The sequence below is a fragment of the Dreissena polymorpha genome, chromosome 12 (assembly GCF_020536995.1).
Source record: "Dreissena polymorpha isolate Duluth1 chromosome 12, UMN_Dpol_1.0, whole genome shotgun sequence".
In the NCBI taxonomy this organism is placed as follows: Eukaryota; Metazoa; Mollusca; class Bivalvia; order Myida; family Dreissenidae; genus Dreissena; species Dreissena polymorpha.
In genome coordinates, this window is record NC_068366.1 from 66472873 (window position 1) to 66484842 (window position 11970).

Sequence of the window (11970 nt, forward strand, 5' to 3'; positions counted from 1 at the left end):
TGTATACGTGATAATTTGTATATGTAAGATTCATTCTTCATGATTGTTGTAAAATAAACGTTTTAATTTATGTTTACCTTGTATTATTTGCAAACTTGTCTAACTTTGTACTTTTCTGTTAACTATATCTGCTTAGCAATGCTTTTCATGTTCACAAATACGATACGGGATTAACAGATAAATACTAGATATAATTAAATATATAATAAAATAGAATAAAAGATAACAATGAAACAGTATCATAAATATTGCAAATATTAACGTTTAAACACATTTTCGCAGAAATTTTAATTCGAACATTGAACAAAGTTTTATTATGGTAAACATGTTCATAAACGTGTTAACATGTGTTCTTTGGTTCTTAATGTCACAACTTGTGCGATGTGACCCATCCGCGCACAATGTTTGGTAGAAGGTATTATTATTTGAAACATGACTAAACTCGGCTGTCATCATTGCATTAGGTTTGTTATACTCATCGCAGCAACGCTACTTGTTGACAAAATAGTAAGTATATGCTTTGACACATGTCCTGGTGCCATTTACTTTGCACCAATTACATTTGTATTTTTATGCATTATTACCATGTGCTTCTCTGCTAAAGCTTCCGTTGTCGTCACGCAGACTAGAAGTATTACTTGCTTAAAAGTCTCTGGACATTGAACTGCAACGTACATGTATCGCGTTCGAGCCAATTCCATGTCGTCGATGACGGTATAATCGTCATAATTTGAATGTATCGATTTATATACTCTCAACTCTTTTCAATATTGAAACAAGCAGACACTATATAATGACAATGAGGCAGTATATTAAGTCAATAAGTCATTTTTATAGATTATATTGTAAGTTAAACCATCCTCAAATAAGACCATATATCATACTAATAAGAAAATGTATAGCGCTGTCATATTATTGAGTTAATGTTCTATAATATAAAACAAACAAAACAAACATGCACTGACATAAAACCAACACATCAGTACATGGAGTATACTGAAATGTTTGTATTGCCTAATTAACAACATATTCATTAAAACTGTCATATAACCAGTAAGGACAATGCCGTATACCATGTTCAACTTTTTTACATATTATGATTTCAAAATATGAGTAATAGAAACGGACTAAATTTATTAATCCGTCTCCAGGAAGAAACTTTCCCATCAAAATCATTGATTATTTAATGCCGGAAAAAAGCACCAATCAAACACATGCTTTGTATTTGCATGTGTTTAATAGCCTGTGCATATATACTTGATGACACCCTGTTGGTGTTCACGTAATGGCTATCAACAATGACATTTGGTGCGTGCTCATCCAACGTCTTCTTATAGAAATCCGGGAATATCGTTTTCATAATGTTAACTTTAAGGGATAATATAATAGCCAAGCGTGCCGTTATGGGTATACCTGTATCTCTTTGTCTGTCTTCTGTGACATCATTTACGTGTTCAGGTATTCTTTGACATGTTTTGTAGCTTTTTCTAATGCTCGTGTAGTCTTTAAACGTGTTGTTAGTTCTCAAAAATAATTATAACTTAAACATAAATGTAACATTAACGTACGGTAACAGTAATAACGGTCAAGTGCATTTACACTATACATGTGTACAACACTTTTGGCATAAGGATATCTGTTTTATTGAAGTGAAACCTAGTTGTTGGTTAAATATATCACATACTCATATTATCATGTCGCATATATGGTACATTAATACAACAACAGTTAAAACCATGTTACAATTAGAAAATGTTACATTATCACGTATCGTATGCACGCAAAGCAAAATAAAAAAAGCAAATTAACAAGACTATTGTCAAGCAATATAAGTCCCCTACCAGCTCCACCATTGTCAGAAATTCCAATTTTTTAAGTATATATTTGTTGCCATAGCAACCAAATTTTTTTATTTAGGAAAAAAATGTAATGACGTGCATAATGTCCATATTGCCATCTATCCATGTTTCAAATTTCATGAAATAATATAAAGAACTTAAAAAGTTATTGCAGGATCCAGAAAACCACCATTTTCAGCAGTATTTCTAGTCTATTTGTTGCCATAGCAACCAGAATTTTTGACGTCGGAACAAAATGATATGACGTGCATAATGTCCATATTTCAAGTTATATGAAAAAATATTAAGAACTTTTAAAGTTATCGCAGGATCCAGAAAACCACCATTTTCAGCAGTATGTCTAGTCTATTCGTTGCCATAGCAACCAGAATTGTTTACGTCGGAACGAAATGAAATGACGTGCATAATGTCCATATTGCCATCTATCCATGTTTCAAGTTTCATGAAAAAATATTGAGAACTTTAAAAGTTAACGCAGGATCCAGAAAACCACCATTTTTAGCAGTATTTCTAGTCTATTTGTTGCCATAGCAACCAGAATTTTTGACGTAGGAACGAAATGAAATGACGTGCATAATGTCCATATTGCCATCTATCCATGTTCTAAGTTTCATGAAAAAATATTGAGATCTTTTAAAGTTATCGCAGGATCCAGAAAAGTGTGACGGACGGACGGAGACAAAACCATAAGTCCCCTCCGGTGAAACCGGTAGGGTACTAATAAACATACCGGTATTAACACAGGCGAACAATGAAGTACAATGTTCTGCGACTCAATATTACATTCGCTACGACTCCGATTGCTAACATAATGCCGACTGTCACACCAACTCCTCCTTATATAGCTAGAAACTTTTTTAGACAAATTAATGTAGTGAGTTAAAAAGTCGCAACGTATTCATATTAAACGTAGTTGCTCCGTTCGCCATACATGTTTAAATAAGAAACACATATCTTGGTAGGAAATAAAATCAAGACACACAACCTCGGTAAAAACTAGTAGCTTTCATATGAACTGGCTTTAAGATCATCTGTGGCGGTAACCTTTGGGCCATCTTTAATGTTTATCTTTTTGACATCAGTGTTAACCATTAGGATATCGGTGATGTTCACCATCGCTTGATTTATGGTGTTAACCAATGAAACATATGTGGTTAGAACTAGGACAGATGTGGTTTAAACAACGTGCACATTTGTAATCAAGGGGCTGTTTGTTCTGTTTGATACTTAAAATGAAACACACAGGTCGACAATGAAAAACCCGATAGTGTTGCGGTTGGCTTCATTGATGTGATAGTAGTGGAATAAGATGTCAGCAAAGTTGGCTCGTTGGCTGAAAATAAACGGAACTCTTGACTTTGATTTGCACACATACACATTCCCTTCCCACCACTCATCTTACTACATATGTAGACATGAATTAGATGTGGCACTCTTGTTCCATATTAAGGTTGGTTTTTGAAACTTTTACTCAACAACTTTAATAATCTGTGTTCTTTGTTTGCTGGGTAACGGGAGAATTGTCCTGTACACAAATAATTAGCGGCATCACGTATGAACATGTCTTTTTAAACACTTCATAACTAGCGCTCAAGATACGGCTTTTGAGTGTTTTTCTTTGATTGTTTTTACATCGATTCTAAAGTCGTGGATGTATTTAAAATTGATGAAAAAACATTCCAATTTCCGTAAATGAGAAGTAAAACCTTACATAACTTGCATCTAATAGCAAGCGAGTGATTTATCGTTTTCATATAATGTTGTCTCTTTACGGTTTTTGACTTTGTATTTTACGAAATAATCCAAACGCAATGCTATAATAATTTATTGGATCATTATCTTCATTAATAAATTAATTAATACATTATATTATGAAAATGCGTACAAAATTAGCGCTTGGTTTGGTTTATACAGAATACTGTTAAATGAAATTTAGCTTTACGTTAACAACACAATATATTGTTATTATATGCGCATTTTACATTATATACAATACATACTTCAAAATACATATATTAATCATTAAATTGCGTTAATATATCTAGGCAATAACGTTTACAAATCCTGGAAGTTTAGTGTTCGCAACCATGGGTAAACTCTTAAGAAATGACATGTTACTTAATTGTTGCTTCGTTGTCCGTTGTCCTTAACCATTGCCTTTATTTTGTGTTGTCACTTGCCAATATGATTATACTCGTTGTCAGCAGATTGAAGATGGTTGTAAGCGTTGTTTGAGATTTTCGTGTTTAAGTCTATGAATGCAATATTAGTGTCATCGTAAGTGTTGTTGTCATCTCTTGAATCATCCGGAGCAACTGAACTTAAATATGATCCATGTGGTTTTTAACTCCTTAAAGGCATTAGAGTTGTCCAAAACGGCATAGTATTCATATGAGTCCTTTCAGGCCGTGTTCTGAAGATAACTGTAACGTTGGTTCGTTGCGGTGGCAGCTAGACTTTTGTGTTGTGTGTCGATGTGGATGTTATTGTCTCTGCAGATATGTGATGAGTATCGTCCGTGTTGTCCAATTTCGAACCCTTTGTGATTGCGAAGCACTTTTTTCTCTATCAAATATATGCATACGTATCATTTAGCCAACTGTAACGAGTATATTAGAAACATTTTCTAAAATACAAATGTTTTCATTAACATATTTTGAAAGGTAATGATTTCTCTTCAATTGCTAAATGTAGCGTCTTTTCTTAAAAGATGTGTGCGTAATACACAATAAAACACTGTTTAAATAATGTGTAAACATGAACTTTACAGAATGGCAAGGACTTGAAAAACAATCTCACTTCTTTCTAAGGACAAACACAATCACAATAACTGCAAACGTAAGTGCCACTGCAACTGAGACACCAGCTCATTTTGCTGCATTTGAAGACCCTTTCATAGCACACACTGTATAGAATACGAATATGTTTTGCCTTAGACAATCTGAATCGAGTCTTACTGATTATTTAGGTATTGGTTCCTATCAAATAAATGTATGCCTCATTTATTATTTTTATCTTATCATTTACGCAATAAGCTCTTTTTATAAGGAACACACATATGTATATATAAACTCAAAAACAACGAAACGTCATTATGATGTACACACATTCGTTGTTTTACGGCGCGATACACTTTGATACAGTGCTATTCAGCTAAAGTGGGTATGATGGGATACACACACATACAACGAAAAATGCTATGGGAAAATAAAACACTCCAAGTGAAAAATGTTAAAATCTTGAGTGAAGGAAAACTGTGCAAATATAAAGCATTGTAAAAGAAACGCATTGAAAGCAAAAGTAGTCAAGTATTTATAAAAAAATTACCGGTTATTGCATAATTTATCTCAAAGAGGACAATCTTGAGAAAAAAGGTACTAAAGTTTGCAAAAATTCGGCTTCGCTTTCTTTTCCGGTGGCTGTTGATATGGATCGTAGATTTAAGAGAAATAATAAAACTTAAAGTTGCTTGTACAGGCAATTACTCAAAAGTATGAAAGTGTTAAAGTTACATAACGTGCATAGTAATATTATTTTAATATCACCTGGTGAAGCATCTTCAAAATTTGAGTTGCCGAAGATGTAAATGAAGACACCAATCCCACGAATCTGTAGTTTTTGATGTCATGGTATTAGTTTCTGAAAAAGTTTCATAGTTGTTTATGTTTTAAAGTCTAAGTTTTAAAACTCTAATCCAAAAAATAATCAATTATTTATAATAATATATAATTATGAAAACTCGCTTTTACCTAGGTAATAACTCAACAGTTATGAAGAACAATGACTTGTTACTATATTGAATTTTAATATCACCTGGTGAAGAATCTTTAGAGTGTACGTCACGCTTAGCGCTTGCTACCGTATTGTCAGTTGTCGAAGATGTGAAGGAAGACGCCCACGAATCGGTAGGGTTAAATATTGCGAACTTGATTACTGATAAAGTTGCTGTGCTGGATATGCACGTCGTCGTGTTTTTGAACTAGGTTTTGGCGATGTTGATGTTGTTGTAGAGATTGTGGTTATGGCTGTATTAATCACACAAATAAAATCGCTGTTACAAAGCGTAGTTCATTTATGTATTAAATGTTAATGTGTAATCTTAGTCGTATAAGTTGTGTTATTGTCCAGCATATGCTGGATTAATTAATTATTATTTGTGATTATTACTAATATTACAGTACTTAGGATACATATGTTTTATGTATACGAGTGAAGTTTTAATTGTTCATGTGTAAAGCAAATTATAATATTTTTATCAATCGTTCAAGAATAAATATAGGATATTTGTTGGATTCGATGGAATATCGATTTTATTTCACGACTGATCATATACAATAATATTTTCACGAGTGGCGCAGCCACGAGTGAAAATATGTATTGTTTATGATCACTAGTAAATTAAAATCGATATTCCATCGAATCCAACACATTTTCTTTTTATTTTATGCTTTTTGCACCGTTTACTTACATTGTAAAAGAGTATAACTGGATAATGTCGCTGGAATTATGACGTCATTTCGTCGAAAAAATGACGTCATTTCACAGTAAAACAGTAAAAAATATATTATTTTTCACTGTTTTTTTCACTGTTTGAAACAGTGAAATACCAGTTTTATTTCACTGATATTTCTCTATAAACCACCGGAAAGCATAAAATAAATATATGCATCTATAGTTACAATTGTTATTTTGATTGTAATACACCTGAACATTTTTAAGTAGGTGACATTTCAAAATCAGCATGTTCTCCCGCCAGGCAGTCCATTGGGATTCTTGTCCGGATCATAAGGTTGCAAAAATGCATGCATATAGACCTCTTTGTTTGGAGTTGAGTGCAGATAAGCAATATCTCGTGTTTATTAAAGTTATATTTCTGTTGCTCTTTATAAAGTTATACATTTAAACATTGTGCTGGGCATTTTCTACAAAACTCATCATAGTCAGATTGATGTCAAAAGATTCTAGGAAGAGCCAATTTACATAGTATCATTGATTTTTGCAACTGTGTATGTGCATACACGCGCACAACTAAATAACCATAATATTTTATGGCAACATTTACATTTCTACAATAAATAACATTTGAATGCAAAATAAAATGGTGATTGTATTGTTCAGTTTCAAACCAAAATGTTTTCAGTAAATTCATATAAAATATTAATATCAAAGTATTTCGAAGACAAGAGTAGAACCTGTTTATTGGTGATCGAGTGTTCTGATGTTAACAAAGCTGCAGCTAGGGGATAGCTGCAAGACAGTATTTAAAGCTCAGTTAACCCATTAATGCTTAGCCCCTAGAAAAAAAGGCCTTAGCAAACAGCGTAGACCCAGATAAGACGCCGTCATGGTCTGCGCTGTTTGCTTAAAGTAATTTCTGTAAGAAATGTTCTAAATATAGAAATAAATACACTAGACATCCCTAATGTTGTAAATAAATTGATCCAATTTAGAAGGATGGGAGAGTTCACTAGGCATAAAATGGGTTTATTACTACGCGAGTGTAGTTTTTGACGATGCTGGAACAGCGTCGTCTAAGGTTTGATAACCAGTAAAAAAAAAAATTCACAATGGCGACCTATGTAAAAGACCGAGCCAGTCCGATTGAGATAACTCGATTTTTCAGTTACTTCCCTTGGCATTCGCCACTGAGTAGGAGATTGCTCGTTGATTTTCATTGATAACATTCTCCTAGCAGAGTTGTCGTTCGTGTTGATAAAGGTAAATATTAATAGAACAGCATATCCTGGGGGAAACATATTCAATAAGTGTATCAGAACGTTAATTTCAAATTAGTAATTTTACATCCATTTTATTTTTATGGACCAATGAAACAACTATATATTTTCTCTATTTTGTTTGATATTTGTTCTCGATTTAGTAAAAAAATTGCGAATAAAAACATGTAAAATTAACTTTGAACGTGATCACAAAACTAAAGAATGCGAACAATTTCGAACCTGCAAATTGTAAACGCTGCACTGCTATGATATATATAGATAAAACAACATTTCTTAGCGTAATTGTCCGTCCCGCTAGCGCATTGGTGAGGACGTTCGTGTTTTCACCTTTTCGACACCGGTTCGATTCCCGCTCCCGGCGCAATGTTATATTTTGTCTGTTTTGTGGTCACCATTCCGGACAAGTGTTTTTTTCCGGATAATCTCACCCCCCCCCCCGCAGCATTTGACCATATAAAAAACAAAAAAGTATTTCAGTACAAAACAAATAGCTGGAAATTGCAGCTATCATTCAAAATTCGTCCCAACTGTCGTAAATCTAATCTTATTAGGTAGGAGTGCTGGACACACTCCGGGTCCCAACATTATGCAGCCTCAGCGCGGAGGTAACCCATTACCTTGGAAAAACCCAAATACACACACTGGGTGCAGCCTAGGCGCGTATAGACGCAAAAACAAGGCAACAAACTCAAGTGCGGGCACAATCATTTAAAATTTACATATTGAATACGATATTCTAACAGAAATTACACAACCACCTAAGTGTACATACCATGTTTGATATTTCGTTCGATTGTTAGATTTCAGCATATACATGTATAAGGTCATTTCGCTATTAGTTAACTTATCCATATGTTCGTGGGCGAACTCGGATATTCAAGTGCTCATACGATTGAGCTCACATGGTCCGGCTATGTGCTCATACCTACTTTCGAGAATCATCATGAAGGTATTGCCATACTTAATAAACAAGAATGTGACCCGCCTCCCAGTTTCGCTCAATGGGTCCAGTTACTCACGGGTACTACTTCCCCGTACCCCTAAACTTTTTTTCGTACCAAAAATGTTTCGTACGCAAAAATTTTTCGTACCAAATTTTTTTTCCGTACCCAAAATTTTCGTACCCACATTTTTTATCGTACCCAAATGTTCGTAATAACATACACAATTGTGGTGACATAGATAAACTTAAATTGATGTTTTATATCCATCCTCTTCAAAAGCATCGTCACACCAGTACTGCCAGTACTTTGATTATAATTTAAGGGTCATTAATCACATATGCTTCATGCAATCTTGCAGGTTCTAATACTTAACTGAGATTTTACGAACACAAACACTTTCTTATTTAAAAGTTTGATTATAAAAAGGGTTAAAACTAATCAAGTTATCTTTTTTTTAGAAATCAAGGGCCATAAGTCAAAAGTGCTTTCAACAATCTGGCTGGTTATCCAACTTGGATGAGATATAATATCCACACCTATTATATCCAAGTTTAATGTTAATTGGATTTAAAGTTTAACTGTTTGAGATAGTGAGCGGACATCGTTCTCCTTAACGCTTCCCACTTAAATTATAAAGCCTTATTAGCCAAGTGGTTTTCGCCGTAGTTTTAGCCCCCTATGCTGAAAGGATCAGGATTCCAATCCCTACAAAGTTGTTTTTTTCAACCTTGTTTCTTGGATTTTACGTCTTTGACTTTTTTTAGTTATTCGAATTATTTCAGTTTTCTCAGTAATACATTTAATCTCATTTTAAAATATTATGAAAACTTGTGAACAATTTTAGCCTTTTTTCACAGTATAATATCAAGCATTCAAGTTGACATCATCATATGCCTATGCAAAGAAAGAATATACACAACAAAGCCAAGTTGTGAATATTTAAATTATTTATTGATTTAATAATTTTTGCCAACCAAACCTGGGTCTGCCTACCAGCTACCTGCAAATAGAGTCAACCAAATTCCATCCAAACTCCAGTTATTCAGTGAAAACAGTTGTTTTTCTATTTTCATTAACAGTGACATTGACCTTAAAAAAACTTGCCCAAAATGCAATCCCTTTTATCTGCATTACGATACAAATAAAAAATCAGCACAACTACTCCGTGAAAAAATTGATGTGTGTGAGTGTGTGGGTGTTTGTGTGTATTCCGAATGTTAATAGGACTTTTCTGAGCTAGAGGATACATTATGTGCGGACCCAGTACTCCTACCTAATTAACTAACTCGCCTAGGTGGGAAGCGAGTGTATCAACCACTGCTCTAGCTGGACAGCCACAAGAATTGCACAAGATTGATAGAAGGGACTGTTACCAGACTGCTGGTCACTTTCGGAGGGCTGCTTCATACCAAAAGAGGACTCCAAAGATCTTGAAAAAGTTCCTGATTAATATCTCGTATTTGAATATCATTTTAAAGGTAATATAAAATAATGTATAGCCGCAAATGAAGTTTGTGATTTTAACGTAAACAGTTCAGGAGATATTCTTTAGCGAAACTTTGAAAGATTTCAGGCAAAAAAAGAATACTTAAATGTACATATCTGCCTTTGCCTAAAATTCTATTGTTTCTTCATTTGAATATCGGTATCATTTTAAAGGTAATATATAAAAATCTAAAGCCGCAAATGAAGTTTGTGACTTTAACTGAAACAGTTCCGGAGATATTCTTTAGCGAATATTTAAAGGATTTCAGGCCAAGTAAGACTATTTAAAATAACATATCTGCCTTTGCCTAAAACTGTATTGTTTCTTTATAAATACTTTAGATTTACATATCATGTTAAAGGTGAGATAACAATGTAAAGCAATAAATATACATTGTGATTTTAACTTGAATAGTCTCGGGGATATTCATTAGTGACTCTGTGTATGATATTAGGATGATGCAAATTTTCTTATTGAAAGTACATATCTGCCTTTGCCCTCAATTTGACTACTTCTAAATTAAAACTTCATATTTGAATATCAATACACGGGTAATTTGAAAAAGCTATAGCCGTAAACGAATATAGCGATTTTAACTGAAGTAGTTCAGAAGATATTCCGTAGAGAAACTTTGACAGATTTCAGGCCGAGCAGTTTTGTGCAAATTTGATATCTGTCTTTGCCTTAAACTATAATTTGATTTATTTATATTTATATTCAGCCTATTACATGTATAGGCTGAAATAAAATTGATGATTTGGTAATAAACTGTTCCGGCGGTGTTCTCTATAATCCCTCAACTAATCTATTTCTTGATTACATTTTCAAAATAAGGTGTAAATTTGAGATTAAAATGTAAAACATTTAACACATAATGATTTATTGATTTTACCTACACTTATAACAGATAAATAATATTTGCGAGACAATACACATCTTGAATACACATCTGCAATGGAGGCCAAAACGCAATCTCTCCAAGTGAGCCCATGCCCCCACTGTGGATGAAAAACGTTCCCTTGTGTGCCTGTGACACCACTTGCCTGCACATGTCGTGATTTGTAGATAAGATTAAAATTAGATTATCAACATAAGATGATCCGCGTCACTTCCTCGCTTGACTGAAGTCTCGGGGGCCGCGAGAATCGACTTAAACTTGTGATGACAGGCATCTTTGTTTATTGATAGATCTTTGATACAGATTAATGCTTTTTGGAAGTAAATAGCTCAATATATTTATCATTAATGTAATATTGACTGTGTATACACAAAATGAGTCAAGGCCAAGTGATTATTCGATCAAAAGCGATTAATGTATTTTTACAGAAAATGTCTTATTAACATAGCCTGAAAAAAATATCAGTTTGTGTTCCTACTTATTTCGACAAGAATCGTCACTTTGAGTTAAACACATAACAATAAGTGTGAAAAATATTGTTTGGACAAAAACACCTCAAGATAATCAAAAGTTTTCCGAGTTAAAATTTTACACAACCGTATTTACATGTATTTAATAAGAAAAGTCAAGAAGGAAATTACAGTCCATTTTGACAGAACTTTAACATCAGCGATTGCAAAATATCAAAGGACAGCTGTATCATTATTTTTACTTTCGCATATGCAAACGACTGTTTCTGGTAGAAAATGACCTGGATATTTGTCTTCACAAACATGGTGGTCCATAAAAATTATATTCACACATAGAATCTCAAAAAAACAGGTTCACTTCCTGACCAGCTTGTAAATTGCTGAACTTTCTGATACGAAATGGACAAACATTCTAAATGGGGGTTGACAAATTCTTTGTAAGCAAATTACTTTAATCATTATGGAGGATGGATATTCCATAAACTTCCATGTGGTAACTGTATAATATTCATGTTTATAGGTCAATGTATATTTTCTAACAATTTATCACACACTTCTGACATACAAGCACCATA